This window comes from Caretta caretta, chromosome 21 (assembly GCF_965140235.1).
Source record: "Caretta caretta isolate rCarCar2 chromosome 21, rCarCar1.hap1, whole genome shotgun sequence".
Lineage (NCBI taxonomy): Eukaryota > Metazoa > Chordata > Testudines > Cheloniidae > Caretta > Caretta caretta.
In genome coordinates, this window is record NC_134226.1 from 5,277,403 (window position 1) to 5,298,050 (window position 20,648).

At 46.4% G+C, this 20,648-nt stretch overlaps 1 long non-coding RNA gene across 1 annotated transcript; it reads right to left on the minus strand.

Annotated features, from left to right (window-relative positions):
• Nucleotides 1-14,352: 14,352 nt before the first annotated feature.
• Nucleotides 14,353-18,422, minus strand: LOC125625237 (uncharacterized). Its single transcript, XR_007353505.2, has 2 exons — nt 16,653-18,422; nt 14,353-14,822 (listed from the first exon to the last, which is right to left on the minus strand). It is a non-coding gene; the product is annotated as an uncharacterized LOC125625237 (long non-coding RNA).
• Between the last annotated feature and the right edge of the window lie 2,226 nt (nt 18,423-20,648).

The window sequence follows — 20,648 nt, forward strand, 5'->3', positions numbered from 1 at the left end:
CAAGTCCATGGGGCCGGACGAGTTGCATCCGAGAGTGCTGAAGGAACTGGCGGCTGTGATTGCAGAGCCATTGGCCATTATCTTTGAAAACTCGTGGCGAACCGGGGAAGTCCCGGATGACTGGAAAAAGGCTAATGTAGTGCCAATCTTTAAAAAAGGGAAGAAGGAGGATCCTGGGAACTACAGGCCAGTCAGCCTCACTTCACTCCCTGGAAAAATCATGGAGCAGGTCCTCAAAGAATCAATCCTGAAGCACTTGCATGAGAGGAAAGTGATCAGGAACAGCCAGCATGGATTCACCAAGGGAAGGTCATGCCTGACTAATCTAATCGCCTTCTATGATGAGATTACTGGTTCTGTGGATGAAGGGAAAGCAGTGGATGTATTGTTTCTTGACTTTAGCAAAGCTTTTGACACGGTCTCCCACAGTATTCTTGTCAGCAAGTTAAGGAAGTATGGGCTGGATGAATGGACTATAAGGTGGATAGAAAGTTGGCTAGATTGTCGGGCTCAACGGGTAGTTATCAATGGCTCCATGTCTAGTTGGCAGCCGGTATCAAGTGGAGTGCCCCAAGGGTCGGTCCTGGGGCCGGTTTTGTTCAATATCTTCATAAATGATCTGGAGGATGGTGTGGATTGCACTCTCAGCAAATTTGCGGGTGATACTAAACTGGGAGGAGTGGTAGATACGCTGGAGGGGAGAGATAGGATACAGAGGGACCTAGACAAATTGGAGGATTGGGCCAAAAGAAATCTGATGAGGTTCAATAAGGATAAGTGCAGGGTCCTGCACTTAGGACGGAAGAACCCAATGCACAGCTACAGACTAGGGACCGAATGGCTAGGCAGCAGTTCTGCGGAAAAGGACCTAGGGGTGACAGTGGACGAGAAGCTGGATATGAGTCAGCAGTGTGCCCTTGTTGCCAAGAAGGCCAATGGCATTTTGGGATGTATAAGTAGGGGCATAGCGAGCAGATCGAGGGACGTGATCGTCCCCCTCTATTCGACATTGGTGAGGCCTCATCTGGAGTACTGTGTCCAGTTTTGGGCCCCACACTTCAAGAAGGATGTGGATAAATTGGAGAGAGTCCAGCGAAGGGCAACAAAAATGATTAGGGGTCTGGAACACATGAGTTATGAGGAGAGGCTGAGGGAGCTGGGATTGTTTAGCCTGCAGAAGAGAAGAATGAGGGGGGATTTGATAGCTGCTTTCAACTACCTGAAAGGGGGTTCCAAAGAGGATGGCTCTAGACTGTTCTCAATGGTAGCAGATGACAGAACGAGGAGTAATGGTCTCAAGCTGCAGTGGGGGAGGTTTAGATTGGATATTAGGAAAAACTTTTTCACTAAGAGGGTGGTGAAACACTGGAATGCGTTACCTAGGGAGGTGGTAGAATCTCCTTCCTTAGAGGTTTTTAAGGTCAGGCTTGACAAAGCCCTGGCTGGGATGATTTAACTGGGAATTGGTCCTGCTTCGAGCAGGGGGTTGGACTAGATGACCTTCTGGGGTCCCTTCCAACCCTTATATTCTATGATTCTATGTACGCAGTCCGCTCCCTCCCCTCACACACATTCCTGTCCAGGCCTTAAAATAACACAGCCAAGTTCATGAAAGAGAATTTCAGGTTGAAAACATTCACCGATCAGTCATTTTGAGCACCGGGTAGTTGATACTTTTTCTTCACATTTATAGTTCGTGTTATTAGGGAACCTGGAATTCCATAGGCATTGAGGGTGTTCAGGATCAGACTCTAAGGGATTGTCTATATTAGAAAGTTGTGCCACTTTCACTATATCAGCCTAGATTGAGTCCCGTAGTGCAGACTCAGTTATATCAGTTCAAAGGTGCTTACAGCAGCATAGCAAATTTCGTATGGGCAAGGGAATAAGTTATGCCACTGTGTCTGCATCCCTATTAGCGCTTTTACCAGTGTAACTATTCTGCTAAAACATCACACATCTAATGGAAACAGATTTACCAGTCAAACTTTGGACCAAGCTGTAGTGCAACGTACACCGAGGGATGGGTGAGGAGGCCAGTTGCCCTGGGTGCCAATTTCCAGCACATGCAAATCAACATCTGGGTTGTGTGCATTCACCAAATACAGGCTTTAATTTTGCTCTTTGCTTGGACTTTTTTTTTGCTCATCCATTTGCAGGGGACCAGAAAAGGAAACACCGAGGGCCAGCCATAGGAATGAACCACTATTTAAACACTTCTTTCTTGGTTGTGGTATCACTAGCTGGACATCTCAACTAAATCTAGTTGAAAAATTTGATGTGAGGTGCTCTAACTAGCACACACATTAGTAAACGCAGCAATGCCCGTAGGTCAGATTTTCACCAGACACAGAGTGCAGCGTAGCGACTACAGACTGTTACCACTATTACTAACTATATTGCAAAACGTAAGCCAAAACAAATCAGTTGAGACGGCAAAATACTTGTTGAAAGAAAAACCCTGTGATCAAGCACTGGCCAATTATTTGACCTATTAAGCATGGGAGAATTAGCTGCCATGAGCATTACAAATTATATGATAGAGGGAAACAAAATTGCAGCACCATAAGATATTCAAAAAATAATTGTTTGGGTAATCTGAAAATTCTATATAGTTGTATGCGTGTATTTCTGCAAGGCTTCCAGGTACAAAACAAAAAGGAAATGGAGAATAAATGCATCCCCTGATACAATTTTAGCTATAATTTCAGTGCAGTAATTTCTAGGCAAATGGAAGAATTCCGCTGCTATTGTAAAGGCTTCAAGGAATCAATCAATTAATAGCATGTAGAGTTAAATCCTATTACAGGATTTAATTTGAAAGGAAGGTGGTATGAAGATAATTCAGAGTCAAACATTCTCTTCTTCATAGCAGAAAGACAAACTCGTCACATGTAGCACCTTTCTTCACGAGGATCTTAACATGCTTTAGAAATTTTATTAAATGTACACACCATTACCATATAACACATTTAGGATTCTAACCACGTTGACACCGCTAGAGTGGAAGGCAGCGGCTGTTGTGAACTACCTTACTTAGCAGTATAGGATAGGACAACAAGAATACTGTATCTAACCAAAACTATAGGAGAATTCAGGTACTCAGATCTGCAGCTATGTTGGGAGATTGCATCATTACAGATGCGAAGGGAAAGAAGCCATATAATGATTTAAAAGCATACATTTCCTGCAGCTTCAGTGTTTTCTCCTGTGTCTTCAGTCCACATATTTATATTGGCCTGACCCTATCTAGCATGTGGGATCTGATGAGACCACAGCAAATAGATATGGTGGGACCAGGGGCACCGGAACTAGGCGTGTGGCAGCACCCCCCTGGCTTGAAGTTGTTTCCATCATATACAGGGTTTGCAGTTTTGTTCAATGGCTTTCAACACCCCCACTATAAAAATTGTTCCAACACCACTGGGTGTGACTGCAGGACCCAAATTCTAAAAGGAAGACAAGGAGCATGTTTGAATCTCTCCAAGATGCACTTATAGGGGACTGCAGTGGTTTAAACGATATAGGCTATAAGCTTCTCACTGCAGGCTTACTCCCAACCACTCAGAAAACACTAACAGTTCATACCACTTCAAAGTTACACATGCCAGAAATGTTATTTTTCCTACTGCTGAGATAAATGATTACAAAGCGTCGAAACATTTAAACTGTAGAAAACTGACTAGATTAACAGCCCCTTTGTAACTAATCAAATACCCTCTTTACATATTCCAAATTCCACAATATCCAGCTTTTATATAGCACTTTACATCAGATCGCTAAGCACTTTAAAAAGGAGGTAGGAACCATTATCCCCATTTTACAGATGGAGAAATGGAGGCATAGAGAGGTAGCTTTTAAATGGCTGGTGGGATCTTTCAGGGCAGTACAGCAACTTAAAGTGGAATTTGAATGGAGAAGAGAGGAAAGAATTTATGAAACAGTAATTTCTGCTTTCTGAGCCAGCGCAAGGAATCATGCAGCATCTCACTCAGAGACAAACCTGTGACAGCATGCACACCTGCCTTTCTACGCTCCTTGTGAGTACTCCATCTAGCGAGGGAGCTGGGATTTTGTTTCAGAGATTTTTCAGGACCCGGTCAGAACTCCTGAAATGTTAACTCAACTAACAACCTTTTAAGTCTGTCTATCTTAGAATATCAGGGTTGGAAGGGACCCCTGAAGGTCATCTAGTCCAACCCCCTGCTCGAAGCAGGACCAATTCCCAGTTAAATCATCCCAGCCAGGGCTTTGTCAAGCCTGACCTTAAAACCTCTAAGGAAGGAGATTCTACCACCTCCCTAGGTAACGCATTCCAGTGTTTCACCACCCTCTTAGTGAAAAAGTTTTTCCTAATATCCAATCTAAACCTCCCCCACTGCAACTTGAGACCATTACTCCTCGTTCTGTCATCTGCTACCATTGAGAACAGTCTAGAGCCATCCTCTTTGGAACCCCCTTTCAGGTAGTTGAAAGCAGCTATCAAATCCCCCCTCATTCTTCTCTTCTGCAGGCTAAACAATCCCAGCTCCCTCAGCCTCTCCTCATAAGTCATGTGTTCTAGACCCTTAATCACTTTTGTTGCCCTTCGCTGGACTCTCTCCAATTTATCCACATCCTTCTTGTAGTGTGGGGCCCAAAACTGGACACAGTACTCCAGATGAGGCCTCACCAATGTCCAATAGAGGGGAACGATCACGTCCCTCGATCTGCTCGCTATGCCCCTACTTATACATCCCAAAATGCCATTGGCCTTCTTGGCAACAAGGGCACACTGCTGACTCATATCCAGCTTCTCGTCCACTGTCACCCCTAGGTCCTTTTCCGCAGAACTGCTGCCTAGCCATTCGGTCCCTAGTCTGTAGCGGTGCATTGGATTCTTCCGTCCTAAGTGCAGGACCCTGCACTTATCCTTATTGAACCTCATCAGATTTCTTTTGGCCCAATCCTCCATTTGTCTAGGTCCTTCTGTATCCTATCCCTCCCCTCCAGCGTATCTACCACTCCTCCCAGTTTAGTATCATCTGCAAATTTGCTGACATCAATTGTCTTGATGACATGTCTTTTAGTGGGGGACGTAGGGCGCAGTCCTGCAAGACGCTGGGCACCGTATGGGAGCTGCTTAGTGTCCTCCACTCCCAGCACCGAGCGAGAAAGTTTCAGCACTGTGAAGCGGCAGTATAGACAAGGCCCAAGTCTCCACCTTTGTTCCTCATAACAGACAAATTCAGCTTCAAAGAGGTGCTTTTAGAACTATGGGGTTCACTTTGTCAGCAGGTGCACTTACTCTGCTGGAGGAGATGATCTGCATGTTCACCAGTGTGGTGATGCTGTCATGCTGGAAGGTGGTGTTGGTACTCAAGTGGGTCTTTGATTTATAGATAATCACAGATCTGGTTAAAGAGCGTGTGCGCGTGCACTAAAAGCTTTTTCTCAGGCTAAATGGAAGGAACAATTAAATGCTCCTTTTGTGTAGTGAAGTAGCTGGAAACAACAGAAACCACCACCCAAGGCAATGGGCCACATTGCAAGGCCAGATCAAATATAACAAAATGTAACCTCAAGAAATTAAGGCGTTCCCTTGGGAATGGTTGCAAATGCAGGGGAAGGGGATTGTGTTTAGTAAGCTGTATGTGTTAGAAGCAGAAAGGGCGGTGAGAAGGAGCTGAGACACAGAGCATCTTGGGCAGAGGACTCCCTGGAGAGGTAGACTTGGCAATAATGAGAAACATCCTTCTGTTTGTACTGTGTTCAGGGAAAGGAAGAAGGATAAAGGAGTTGGAGGCGCAAGTGGTGTTCTCGTCCATCCTCCCCGTGGAAGGAAAAGGCCTAGGTAGGGAGCGTCGAATCGTGGAAGTCAACGAATGGCTACGTAGGTGGTGTCGGAGAGAAGGCTTTGGATTCTTCGACCATGGGATGGTGTTCCAAGAAGGAGTGCTAGGCAGAGACGGGCTCCACTTAACGAAGAGAGGGAAGAGCATCTTCGCGAGCAGGCTGGCTAACCTAGTGAGGAGGGCTTTAAACTAGGTTCACCGGGGGAAGGAGACCAAAGCCCTGAGGTAAGTGGGAAAGCAGGATACTGGGAGGAAGCACAGGCAGGAATGTCTGTGAGGGGAGGGCTCCTGCCTCATACTGTGAATGAGGGGCGATCAACAGGTTATCTCAAGTGCTTATATACAAATGCACAAAGCCTTGGAAACAAGCAGGGAGAACTGGAGGTCCTGGTGATGTCAAGGAACTATGACGTGATTGGAATAACAGAGACTTGGTGGGATAACTCACATGACTGGAGTACTGTCATGGATGGTTATAAACTGTTCAGGAAGGACAGGCAGGGCAGAAAAGGTGGGGGAGTAGCACTGTATGTAAGGGAGCAGTATGACTGCTCAGAGCTCCGGTACGAAACTGCAGAAAAACCTGAGTGTCTCTGGATTAAGTTTAGAAGTGTGTGCAACAAGAGTGATGTAGTGGTGGGAGTCTGCTATAGACCACCGGACCAGGGGGATGAGGTAGATGAGGCTTTCTTCCGGCAGCTCACGGAAGCTACTGGATCGCATGCCCTGATTCTCATGGGTGACTTTAATTTTCCTGATATCTGCTGGGAGAGCAATACAGCGGTGCATAGACAATCCAGGACGTTTTTGGAAAGCGTAGGGGACAATTTCCTGGCGCAAGTGCTCGAGGAGCCAACTAGGGGGGGCGCTTTTCTTGACCTGCTGCTCACAAACCGGGTAGAATTAGTGGGGGAAGCAAAAGTGGATGGGAATCTGGGGGGCAGTGACCATGAGTTGGTTGAGTTCAGGATCCTGACACAGGGAAGAAAGGTAAGCAGCACGATACGGACCCTGGACTTCAGGAAAGCAGACTTCGACTCCCTCAGGGAACGGATGGCCAGGATCCCCTGGGGGACTAACTTGAAGGGGAAAGGAGTCCAGGAGAGCTGGCTGTATTTCAAGGAATCCCTGTTGAGGTTACAGGGACAAACCATCCCGATGAGTCGAAAGAATAGTAAATATGGCAGGCGACCAGCTTGGCTTAATGGTGAAATCTTAGCGGATCTTAAACATAAAAAAGAAGCTTACAAGAAGTGGAAGGTTGGACATATGACCAGGGAAGAGTATAAAAATATTGCTAGGGCATGTAGGAATGTTATCAGGAGGGCCAAATCGCACCTGGAGCTGCAGCTAGCCAGAGATGTCAAGAGTAACAAGAAGGGTTTCTTCAGATATGTTGGCAACAAGAAGAAAGCCAAGGAATGTGTGGGCCCCTTACTGAATGAGGGAGGCAAACTAGTGACAGAGGATGTGGAAAAAGCTAATGTACTCAATGCTTTTTTTGCCTCTGTTTTCACTAACAAGGTCAGCTCCCAGACTGCTACGCTGGGCATCACAAAATGGGGAAGAGATGGCCAGCCCTCTGTGGAGATAGAGGTGGTTAGGGACTTTTTAGAAAAGCTGGACGTGCACAAGTCCATGGGGCCGGACGAGTTGCATCCGAGAGTGCTGAAGGAACTGGCGGCTGTGATTGCAGAGCCATTGGCCATTATCTTTGAAAACTCGTGGCGAACCGGGGAAGTCCCGGATGACTGGAAAAAGGCTAATGTAGTGCCAATCTTTAAAAAAGGGAAGAAGGAGGATCCTGGGAACTACAGGCCAGTCAGCCTCACTTCACTCCCTGGAAAAATCATGGAGCAGGTCCTCAAAGAATCAATCCTGAAGCACTTGCATGAGAGGAAAGTGATCAGGAACAGCCAGCATGGATTCACCAAGGGAAGGTCATGCCTGACTAATCTAATCGCCTTCTATGATGAGATTACTGGTTCTGTGGATGAAGGGAAAGCAGTGGATGTATTGTTTCTTGACTTTAGCAAAGCTTTTGACACGGTCTCCCACAGTATTCTTGTCAGCAAGTTAAGGAAGTATGGGCTGGATGAATGGACTATAAGGTGGATAGAAAGTTGGCTAGATTGTCGGGCTCAACGGGTAGTTATCAATGGCTCCATGTCTAGTTGGCAGCCGGTATCAAGTGGAGTGCCCCAAGGGTCGGTCCTGGGGCCGGTTTTGTTCAATATCTTCATAAATGATCTGGAGGATGGTGTGGATTGCACTCTCAGCAAATTTGCGGGTGATACTAAACTGGGAGGAGTGGTAGATACGCTGGAGGGGAGGGATAGGATACAGAAGGACCTAGACAAATTGGAGGATTGGGCCAAAAGAAATCTGATGAGGTTCAATAAGGATAAGTGCAGGGTCCTGCACTTAGGACGGAAGAACCCAATGCACAGCTACAGACTAGGGACCGAATGGCTAGGCAGCAGTTCTGCGGAAAAGGACCTAGGGGTGACAGTGGACGAGAAGCTGGATATGAGTCAGCAGTGTGCCCTTGTTGCCAAGAAGGCCAATGGCATTTTGGGATGTATAAGTAGGGGCATAGCGAGCAGATTGAGGGACGTGATCGTTCCCCTCTATTCGACATTGGTGAGGCCTCATCTGGAGTACTGTGTCCAGTTTTGGGCCCCACACTACAAGAAGGATGTGGATAAATTGGAGAGAGTCCAGCGAAGGGCAACAAAAATGATTAGGGGTCTGGAACACATGAGTTATGAGGAGAGGCTGAGGGAGCTGGGATTGTTTAGCCTGCAGAAGAGAAGAATGAGGGGGGATTTGATAGCTGCTTTCAACTACCTGAAAGGGGGTTCCAAAGAGGATGGCTCTAGACGGTTCTCAATGGTAGCAGATGACAGAACGAGGAGTAATGGTCTCAAGTTACAGTGGGGGAGGTTTAGATTGGATATTAGGAAAAACTTTTTCACTATGAGGGTGGTGAAACACTGGAATGCGTTACCTAGGGAGGTGGTAGAATCTCCTTCCTTAGAGGTTTTTAAGGTCAGGCTTGACAAAGCCCTGGCTGGGATGATTTAACTGGGAATTGGTCCTGCTTTGAGCAGGGGGTTGGACTAGATGACCTTCTGGGGTCCCTTCCAACCCTTATATTCTATGATTCTATGATTCTATGACTTGGTATCCATTCTTTGTAGACAGGACTTCACTAAAGGATATATCCAGCTCCTATCAGTTTCTTCTCCGCAAGGTAAACCACCTTGCAAGACTAGTGGCTCAGGCTCAGATATAAAACTGTCTTTGCACATTCAGTGAGTTGCCCACAAGTGACATCAGGCTTAGCAACTCTGAGTATTTCAGGCAACCCAAATAGCACCTCTAATTTAGGAGTACTAAGTAACTCAAGTCTTCAGTATCTTTTTACCAAGAGTTTGAAAATGTGCTTCAACTGGCACAAAACATGGCAAAAGTCTGTTTCCGCTCAGAGCAGGAGAGGCTTGATAGAATTTCACTCCTGCTGCTTAAGCAACATCTGGCTTTTTACTTTTCGTTGGCTAGTTAATTTAGTGCTGGTTACAGGGAGGGAAGAATAGCACTGACCAGAGGCAAGTACAGGCAGGCACAGTGCAATCTTCCCCCACGCAGCTTTGTCAGCACCGTCAATCCCCTGCTGTCCCTGGCAGAAGCTCCCGCAGGGCTGTGCCAATGCTCCTTAGTTCTATCTACAACATGCCCTTCTATTTAACAGTTAAACCCTCCTTCCACTCCCTGTTTTAGGCAAAGAATGGGATTCTTACCAGCAGTACCCTCTCCTATTTAATTCAGAGCCTCTTCTCTGGAGTAATGTTTTCCCTTCATTTAAAGCACTGTTTGAGGTATTTAAATAATTAGTTACATGTTTCAAATTATCTCCTAGGAGACAGACATGCAGATTCCCCAAAGAGAAGGATGACACAAGCTAGACCCCAGGAGTGCCGTGGGGAGAAGGATGGCTTTATGGTTCAGGCAGCGGACTGGGAGACAGGAGATTAGTGTTTCTTTCCCCTCTGCTGTCAGTTCTCCAACAGACTCGCCATGTGGACTTGAGTAAGTCTGAATCTTTCTGTGCCTCAGGTTCCTAATCTCTAACCTGGATATAAGACCAACGTACCTCCCTTCCGGGGAGGTGCAGGGATAAGTCTATTAATGTTTGTGTTGTGTTTCAATGCCATCGGCAATGAGCCCAACCCCATTGCAGGTTATAAACTTATTGCAGGGCCAGCGAGGGAAAGTGCACCCGAGACGCACGTATGAACATAGAAATCACCCTCTCGAGGTTGGGTTTGATCTGAACTGACACTGATCTGACAAAGGTCTATAGAGGCACATTTCTGCTATGCAGTTAACGCAAAACCACCAAACCAGATGTACAAACCACGTAGCCTGGTAGCTCAAATGATTCCCTTGAGCTCCCTGCCCTGGTTCTGGTCAGCACAGCCACCTTCTCTCTCTCTCTCCCCTCTTTGAGGCCTAGTGTATCCATTGCTGACAATAGGGGTAGCAGTAGTTGCAGCTGAACCAGTGTTAAGCATAGTTAACTAAGTATAAATTAGGCAAATTGTGGTTTTGGTACCATTTCAGAGACCATGGTCATTGTCAGCGGTGAGCAGTTTTCTTAAAGCAGCCATGGCCAGAGAGTCTTTTGCAGGGATTTCAGCCTAAAGAAGCTCAGCTGCCCTTAGCTTCCCGATCTGCCCGACAGCACTTTAACGTAGAGTGAAGACATACCCACAGTCTCTCTCACCTCCAGCAAAACAGAAAAGCAACAAAAGAACTGACATACCAAAACCATACAGCACTTTGGATTTTGTTCCTTTGCTGACTGCTTCCTGATAAAAGGTTTTCACTTTGGAGCATGCAGGTATTTGGCAGAGATGCATACGTTACACAACGTTTGTCTCTGGACTGAGACGGGAAATGGAATGGCTTAATTTAGATGGGGATGGGTGAGACTTGTCCAGAGAAGTGCCAAAAGAATTGTGATTTTTACGCAAGATGAAAAATGGGAGGGGAAGTGCAAAGAAGATGCCGAAGTCTGAATTTGGGAGGAGACAGAAACTACAGTGCAAAGAGTGTTGCCTAAATTCACGGCCGATATAAATTGGCCTTGCCCTAGTGAAGTTAGAGCTGTGCCTATTTACACCAGCTGAGAATCTGGCCCTGTATTCACAGCATAGGAAGACAGGCCATCACAGGTGTAGTAGAAAGGGAGAGCCTGAAACATGAGGCCTGGTATCAGAGCCCTGGACTAAAGTAGTAGTCAGGCCCTGCTGATATGAAGCAAAGTTAGCAAAAGTGATCTGGCCCTGTTATAAAACATGCCTGCTTGCAAGTTCACAGAACCTGAAAGAGCAGGGCTGGTATTGCAAAACCACACACATTCCTAAGAAGTGCTAGGCACAGGACACTCACAGAAACACATTCCAGAAGGGTGGTGGTACCAGAACCCCCCATATTAAGTAAGCTACAAATGCACTCCCCAAAGATAAAAGGAACATGTTGACCCCTCCTAGAGATAAGGACAGGATGACACTGGTGGAAAGAGGCGTTTGACTGAACCAACATGTACAAGGTAAAGGGTAGTAACTAACCAGGTCAGAGGGGCAATACGTAATGTGTTTGTATCGGTGTATAAAGAAGGGTCTCAGAGGGAGTGTCTTTGTCTGGCCGAGGAGGGAACGGAAAGTCGTAAGAACATAAGAATGGCCATAAGGGGTCAGACCAAAGATCCATCTAGGCCACTATCCAGTCTTCCTACAATGGCCAATGCCGGGTGCCCCAGAGGGAATGAACACAATGGGTAATCATCGAGTGATCTATACCCTGTCTCCCATTCCCAACTTCTGGCAAACAGAGGCTAGGGACATCATCCCTATCCATCCTGGTTCATAGCCATTGATAGACCTATCCTCCATGAACTTATCTAGTTATTTTGAATCAACATATTCTGGCAATGAGTTCCACAGGTTGACTGTGCATTGTGTGAAAAAAATGCTTCCTTTTGTTTGTTTTAAATCTGCTGCCTATTAAAGTCCTGCCATTCACTGAGCCGGTCCATTGTTACAGGCATACATGTGCTAGCGTAACTGTAGACATTGATCTGGGGAGCTAGGACCATGCTTTGTCAACAATAAACCTGGCTAGGTGCCTTTGCTACTGAAACGGGGCTGTGGTTTAATTGGGCAATTCGATCGAGGTCTGCTGTGTCCCCTAGCTGCACAGAGCTGGGATAGCACAACACACACATAGCCAACAACAGGCAGCCTACCCTACTATAAGTGGGTAAAGCCCACTTTGATCACAGCAGCCAACAGCATGTGCTTTATGGTAGCTCCTTTCAGAAAGGGTCCCTGACACCTCCTGTGCTTGGCTGTGTTCTCTTCGGATGGCAGGCCTTCTCCGCCAGCACCAGTCATCTAGGCTGCCTTACATTCTGTTCAACTGCCCCAGCCCCACTGCCTCAGGGCTTGGCCATGCTAACGTTGCACCGTGAGCTGGCTCTTTGCGGCTCCTCCGTTGTGCATTTAAAACACAGCAGCACTGATTTGCATGTTTTCGTCCCCTGGGTACTTGGTCACTGTTAATTCTGGCCTCTCCTGCCCCAGGCTCTCTCCCATTGGCATTACTCCTGCACCAGCCCCCAACACAGGCAACGCCCATGGGCCCACCACAGTCAAGGTTCACAAGGGATCCATCAAGACAAGCTCAGACGGGAGCCACTGCACCTGACCCAAATAAGGTCGCATACACAGAATGGAAGCAGGGCCTCAGATAAGCCATCGCTGCCAGCCATTGGGTGGGGCTACATAGATTTTCAGTGGGCCACAAGGCATGTGGGTAGGTACCAATGCACCACGCAGGAGGCCTCGCCCCACCCTCATCAGCAAAGGAACTGAAATATCAAAACCAAATATCTTCAGGCTGCATTTTCCAAACCTGACCCTTGGCTTTGGTGCCTAAACAGGAGCCAAATTCTTTTGAAAAAATCAATTGCAGGGGCTGAGATTTTAAAGTCTGGCTGGCCCCAGGGTGGTGATGAATTTTCAGAGTAGCTCTTCTTGATAAAGCTTTTAGCTTTGCAGCGTGCAGACCTTTGGCAGAGACATGGAAAATGGAAGCCTTGCCTCATCTTTCTGTATGCTCAGAAACGGAATGATTTAATTTAGCAGGGGACAGTGATGGACAAATAGCCGCCCTCCTACACAGTGTTTGATTTGGCAAAAGTGCCAACAGGAAGAAAAGCTGAGAAGGTCACCGCAGACTGCACCTGCGGACACAATTGCTAGCTCGGGAGGGAGATGGGTCCAACGGGGTTTTTTTGGGCTGGTGGCAGCATTTACCAAGCCAAGGTCAGAGAAAAGTTGTAACCTTGGAGTTTAATACAAGCCTGGACGGGCAAGTACTAGTTTTTAAAAACCTTGCAGGCCCCCACCTCCTGCACTCGAGGTGCCAGAATGGGGATTCAGCCTTGACAGTTGTGATCTGCAAAGCATCTGTTACCATGGAAGAATGCTTTATTTCAGGCAGTGGGGTTTGTCATGGTCCAATCTGAAAAATGACCGTTTTGAAGGGGGGGGGGGGGGGAATCTCAGTATAACAATTCATTTCCAGGAACCTTGCTTGAGGGATGGCTATTGTCTTAAGTATTGTGAAACATGAAGGGGAGGCAGAGATTCAAACACTCCCTAGGATTCATTTGTGCAAATAGTAACCTTGTACTCTAAACTATGCAAAACTAGTTACGTACATAGCTCATTGCGTGGAGATGACTTAAAGAACCACCCTTAGCACTGACGCAAACAAGAAAAGGTTGTGATGGGAACAGTGTGTAAGGCTTTCATTTTCCATGTCTCTGCCAAAGGCCTGCAAGCTAGCTACCCTACCTTGTGCAGGGCTGTGTTTGTGACCAAGAAGCTGGGAATAAGCGTAGTGCAGCACAGGTCCAGCCACATGTCCATGCCCCTGGAAATGCCCCAAGGACACACTGTACTGGAAATCCCTGCAGGGATGCATCAGAGCTGTCAGATCCATGGACTGTTTGGCTGAAAAGCAGAGAGATGAATTGGGTCCTGCTGCATGATTCCAGCCACCCTCACTCAGGTACTTCATCGCTTTGTGGCTCCGGCTCTAGGGTAGGGTGACCAGATATCCTGATTTTATAGGGACAGTCCTGACGTTGGGGTCTTCTTCTTATATAGGTTCTTATTACCCCACACCCCCGTCCCGATTTTTCACATTTGCTGTCTGGTCACCCTACTCTAGGGGCAAAAACTGAGCCCTTAGGTTTCACACCTGAGACTGGGCAATAAGTGCAGATTGAAACAAAGAATGAGTAACTGACATGAATATGATGACTAAGCACCAACATCCTCAAAGTTTTCTATCAGGGCAATAAAAGGCTCTTTGGTTAGTCAGTGATGACACAGGAGGAATATTGACAGACCAAGCCCAGAAAGCAGCCAAGAGATCAAAGTAAGGTACAAGCAAATTAATTGTGATTCATTCCCAAAGAGCCTCAGATTTTAAGTGGGTAGTCAGGTTTGGGAAGGGTCAAGACTTCTTGAAGTCATCATCATGCCTTTTACTTCGCAAACAGCAGGGATTACACAGATACACCAGCGAAGAGGTGCCATAAGGCCTGTTGGATTATGAATATTAAACAGCGCCAGGTGAACAATCTAGAAGGGACTTTGTTTTTAAGCTTTGATTCTATAGGAGTCATCCAAACACCATGGTGAACCACAGTAGGATTTCATTTTCTCCCCAACCAAACATACATCCTCAAGTTTTACTCTTATTTGGATTAAAAGATGTAAGAACAGACTCCTCTGTAGCACCAGCTATGCTGCATCATCTCCAGACGTGAACTGTTCTTAAAACCATTGAATTGTGCAATCTCCCACAAGCGCACATGGGGCACAAGTCGGTCCAATTAATCTGCAACTAAAGAAAGAAAGAAAGTTTGTTACTGAAGTAATCAAAGAACTGGGTTACAGATCAGAAAGATGGAACATGGTTTCTTTATGCCAGTAAGTGGAGACAAAGGATTGATCAGGGTCATCTCTGCTATAAAACCGGATAGGTCTAACACCACAGGACCAAGGAACACTAGAGTAAGTAAAGTCAATCTAGAGCTATAAACTCTTAGCAAGAGAGTGCTCTCACTTCTTGTCTACACTAGTCAGATGCTTGGGAATGCTGGTTAATTCTCTGCAAAGGGGAACAAGCGATCCTTCTTCTAAACTGGAGATACAAGTAGTAAGGAGTGCAAATATCTCTAACAGGTGGAAGAGGGCTCTAATCACCCCTACTATAGAACTTAATAAATGCCCAGGAAACCATGTTATTTTAGACACTGGTCTGCTCACGGTGCTGTCACATGGAAAAAGGGTTTGGACTTGCTGGATAGGAGGCTGTGCCTCCTCTTATGTTTCTAAGACGTAGAAGAGTGTTTGAAATGCGAGCTGCCACCATTTTACACCTTAGAATTACTATGATTTATCTGCAGCAGTACTAGATACCTCTTCTCTGAATGCCCAGTTGTGTTACCCCAGTTGTCAATGACTCAGCTTAAGCAGCTCACCTTACCTTTCGTCCCCAGCAACGTTTTGTAAAATAAAAATCATACCTAAAGACAACCCATCCTGACAGAAGCGATGAGAAGTCAGCTGCCCTGAGCTGTCACCCACCTGACCCCATCTCCCTTCCATATTCAAAATCTGAGCATCTTAACTGTCGAAGATCTAACCTAATCCTAAACCCAGGGAACTCATGGGCCTGCACAAATCCAAGGCCATCAGTCCATGTAGGTTAGTGCAAAGAAACCCTACCTCCACAAATCCCTCAACTGTGGATCAACCCACTTCACCCAGAAACCAGGCTGACAACCAATCCACACAAAAAAGCATTTAACTTGCAGGGGGTTTGGCGAGCCAACCACCAGCAGGGAGTTACACCTCCCGCCCCCCACACCATATCTCCTCCCTCAGACTGGGGGTCAGCTTCCACCCAGAGACATCTGACTCTTCTTCCCAGAAGACTTAACCCCTGCTGACAGGTCAAGCCCGCTAAAGTTTTGATACAGTGAAAAAACACCTGCACTTGGTTGGTTGTGTTTTTGGTCCCCATCCAATGCAATCTATTCAGTTATCTCAACACCCAGAAAACACCCGCTTATTGGAATGAGGTCACAACCCATTTATGATTCCCCAAGGGTTGCTACATAACCCATATGGACAAAAGCAACAACTGAACTTGACACTACCCTGATAATTATTCACGAGTCCGAAGAAGTCTGCTTCTACCTGGTCCTGCCTTTTATGGGCAATATTCTGCCTCACAATCCCAGCACTGCTTCAAGACACTAGGACTGACCAACAACAGCCCGTTACTTGGCAGAGACCGCACCGATCAGTGAGTGCCACATTACTCTTCAGGTGGGGCTTTCCCTTTGAACTCATGATCCAGCAGCTGCTGGGATGACCGTTTGAAGGTCCAGGCTGGGATTTCCAAAAGCACCTGAGCGAGTTACGTGCCCAGCTCCCACCGAAGGACAGCCATAAACGGGTGGGTAGCATCCTTCAACTCCTTTGAAAGTCACAGGTGTAACTCTTAACAAGGGCCCAGCCCACGGCTACAGATGTACAGCACACCACTCATTTATGTTCTTAAAATGAAGCAGAATTTTGAGTCTCATTTTGCCAGACTTCACCAGCAGTTTTACACCAATCTAGGTTCTGTTAATTAGTCAAAAAAAAGCAACTTGCCACTCACCCTTCACTACAGGAGAAGTTGGCTGTTGCACCAAACCGGAAATCGGTTAAATCAACCCTGCCATTTTGTAGTTCTAGTGATTTACATGGTCTTCCTAGAAGAAAACAAGACGAATATTAGTGTTACCTCAGATTACCTTAATGGGAAAAAGAAAAAGGGATATGCTAACTTGCTCCCCCTAACATAGCAAATACTATGGCAGATCAAGCCAATCATCCAATCCAGTGGTTAACCTTTTTTGGGCTGAGGACCCATTTGTAAATGTTTATGGCCTGTCGTGACCCAGTAAACAGTCTGGGCATGGAGGCCCTGGGGTGGTTTCAGTCAGGTCCTGCATCCCAGGAGGGTTGGTCCCTGCCTGGCATTCACCCACAGTGGTGGTTCCTGTGCCAAGGGGCTAGCTAAGCTGGTCTCTCTGCTTCAGTCATTGCAACCTTCAGGTTTGAAACGTCACTACAGTTTGGCCCCCGCCCCTCGACTGGACCAAATTTGAGAGAGTGGAGTTGCGACCTGGCTCATGGGGTTGCAGCGCTGCTCAGATTTGGCCTACTCACAGTGGCAGATTAACCACTGACCCAATGGGGCCCTTGCCCAAGGGGCCCCGGACAATTGGGGCCCCCCCAGAAAAAGGCGTGCCCCAGCGCCCTGACCTGCTCCATGCACCTGCCCAGCGCTCCTGCTGGGGAGCGGACGCAGGGTCTTGCAGGCGTGCCGGGTGGGTGGGGCAGGGCAAGTCTCCATGCCCCCACCCCGCTCCCCAGCTGAAGTGCCTGGGGAGGAAAACAGGGAGACTGCAGGTAGAAGGGGTGGGAAGGGCCCCCCCAACTTGCTCTGGCCCATGGCCCCACAAACCTCTAATCCACCTCTGCCTACCCAGGCTGCTGTCATCATGACGGCTGCTCCAAACCTGAGTGGTGCTGGAATCCCAGAGATTGTAGCACGCAGAGCAGGGAGGTGAGCCACAGGAGCTGCCATGTGACCCTTTGAAACAAGTCTTCTGGCAACCCTATTTTATGTCCCAACCCACAGGTTGAGAAACCCTGGTCTAGTCTTATCTCCTTTCTGACCACGGCCAGTCACAGAAGCTACAGAGAAACCTGTAAAACCTCCATTATGGATAATTATGCCCACAGGAGGCCAGCTGGACAGGGAAAGATTCCTCCTAACCCCACAGTTAATGGCTCCCCTCATGTCCCAAAGAGGAGTAAGCCAACTAAATTATCCAAAGTGCATATATTTATATTGCCAAATTAAGGCCCAGACCCTGAAACACTCACATGCATAACTATATTTACCTGGGTAGACCCATTGATTTGTAGGGGATAGGTCACGAGTGATGTTAAAAACCGTTTTAAGTGTTTGCAGGACAAGAGTTTGAGTGTCTCATCCTTCTTTGAATTCTACCAAACTCTTTACTTCAAAGTCTCATGGCACCGAGTTCCATGGATTAATTATGCATTTTGTCAAGCAATTTCCTGTTATCTGTCCCACGGGAATCCTGATTTTAGGCAAATAAAAATTCTTTTCCTCATTTAAACTCGATGACAGAGATTCTCCTCGCCCCCCAGGACCAGAATATCCAGAAAATTATTTATGATGCTTTATCCACTAATGGAAGCTTATTTCTACAAAAGGATGAACAGTATCAGAAATTCAACATTGCTTCATGGAGTTCAAAACAGAACAACCGTATCCATGCGAAGTTAGAACTTGTTATCATGACTAACTGAAAGAACTTCTCTCTTGATTCAGGGAAGGCACAAAAATTGCCTTCTGTATATGAAGCAGCTGACTCTGCAGAACACTACTGCACATGCTAATGGCCCAACGACTTCTTGCAATTAGTCACACGCTTATGTCCCATGAAGGCCAGAATATGAGTGTCAAAGACTATGCAAGGAAGTCCCATCGGTGTTCTATAACCATAGCATACAGCTTGATAGGTTTCCACACCCCATTTAGGACTTATGTCCTGCCCTCCAGTCCCATTGGTGTCACGGTTTGGCACCGTCAGCCATTTTGAATTTTTATTTTTTACATTTGAATAGGAGGAATGTTGCATGCTTGTGCTTGGATACATTTGGTGGATTGTTTAGAGGAAAAAAAGGTTGAAAGAAGAGAGTGAGAAAGCGTAAAGATTAAAAAAGGAAGCTTTCGTTAGGTTTAGAGGAAAAAAAGGAAAAAATAAGCACAGGGCAAAGAAAAAAGGTTTTAGAAAAAAAATAAAGCAATAAGAGAGGCTGTGTTACTGAACACATGCAGAGCGAAACGTCCTACTCCAGCAACTGTCGGTAGTGAAATGATAGCTGTTCTTGGAGGTGACCCTTGGGAGCTAGCCCTGTCTTTCGGTAGACCCATCCGTAGCTGCTTTACAGCTATGTCACAGAATGCACTTTTTGAACCAATCCTTTCATACCAAGATTCTAAAAGAAGAGCCTTTCAAAAAAGGACGATCGTGAAGTGTATTATTTGAAAAAACCTCTAGCCAACGAGCATTTGACCATGTGTACAAAACCGGTATTTTTACGAACGGCAGTTTTAAAACCGGTAGCCGAGACAATGGTCATGTCCTTCTACAAGACGCCTCCAGATGCCAAGAAGCTGGAATTGCCCGTGGGTGCACCAGCTCACGTTCAGAAAAGACGACCCATTTACACTTATTTTGCGAAAGAGGCAGACCTGTTGCCGAACCCTGCCTTTCATCCTGAAATTGAACTGAAGAAACAGGAAGACGACTTTATGGAGTCACGGCCAGTTGTAAAAGACAAAAAAGATCGCGTGCGAAAAAATGTGTTGCTGGCTTTGGAGGAAGCAGACTCGACGGTGGAGGTAAGGCCATTTTGATAACAAATTGATGAAAAATTACAACATGTTTTATAACTATTTATGGTTAAATATTTTTGTTTTTTATAGGTAGGAATGGAAGAAGAGTGAATACGAGGACATGGCAACCGAGGGACTGCTGGAGGATAGCCATGTCGAGAACCAACCGATACACCCAGAGTCATGGAAAGACGGCGACATTGTTATGCTAAAAAGCAAGTGAAAGCTTTACCAGTTGTGAAAAAACTACTACATTTATGTGTTTAAAAATGATCTCACACACGCACACACAGCTGCAGCACAGGGTGACCAGCAAGGTAAGAGATAATGAGCCCCACACAGTACCTACTGCCTGCAGAAATTTTAGTCTAAGCACACCTCACTGCCAGACTGAACTAGTAGTATTTCACTTCACCATCCCAGTCCCTCACTAACCTTTACCAAATTTGGTGCATTTCTACATTTTATGGAAAAAAACAAAACAAAACAAAACAAAAAACAAAATGTTTACTATTTTCCTGCAGTTGAGAGACCTCAACTCCACCTTAAAGTGGTTTTTCAACTATTTCCATTTCATAACCTCAGTGTATGGAAAGTTATGAGCAGAATCACTATGCTACAGAACAGAGACAGACAGCTAATGTGACTCACATCAACTCCCCCCTTCATCTTAAGTCAGCTCACAACAACTTTCAATTGGACTTTTCCTCCTTAACTCACTTGGGCTCTTTTGAAAACACCATTAATTGTGTTTAAAATGCCAAAAGCACCCACTGGCCCATCTACACTAAGCTTCCCAATGCTACCGCCATTGGTGGCCTTGTGTACACTGGGAGCTGGTCTACACTAACGCTGCAAGTCAAGCTGAGTTACGCCAAGTTAGGCAACTGAAGTCGACACAACTTGGGTTGACTTACAGCGGCGTCTACACTGCGCTGTGTCGATGCGAAACTCTCCTGTCGACACAACTTCCGCCTCTCAAGGAGGTTGAGTACAGACAGACATCAACAGGAGACCACTCTCCCATCGACTTAGCATCTTCACCAGACCCGGTAAAATTGACGCCGCTGCATCCATTGCAGCAGTGCCAATTTAGCCGGTAGCATAGACATGGCCTGAGCCTTTGTCCTGCCTTCAGCCACTAGTGGTCTGACACCAGTATAGTTCCATCAG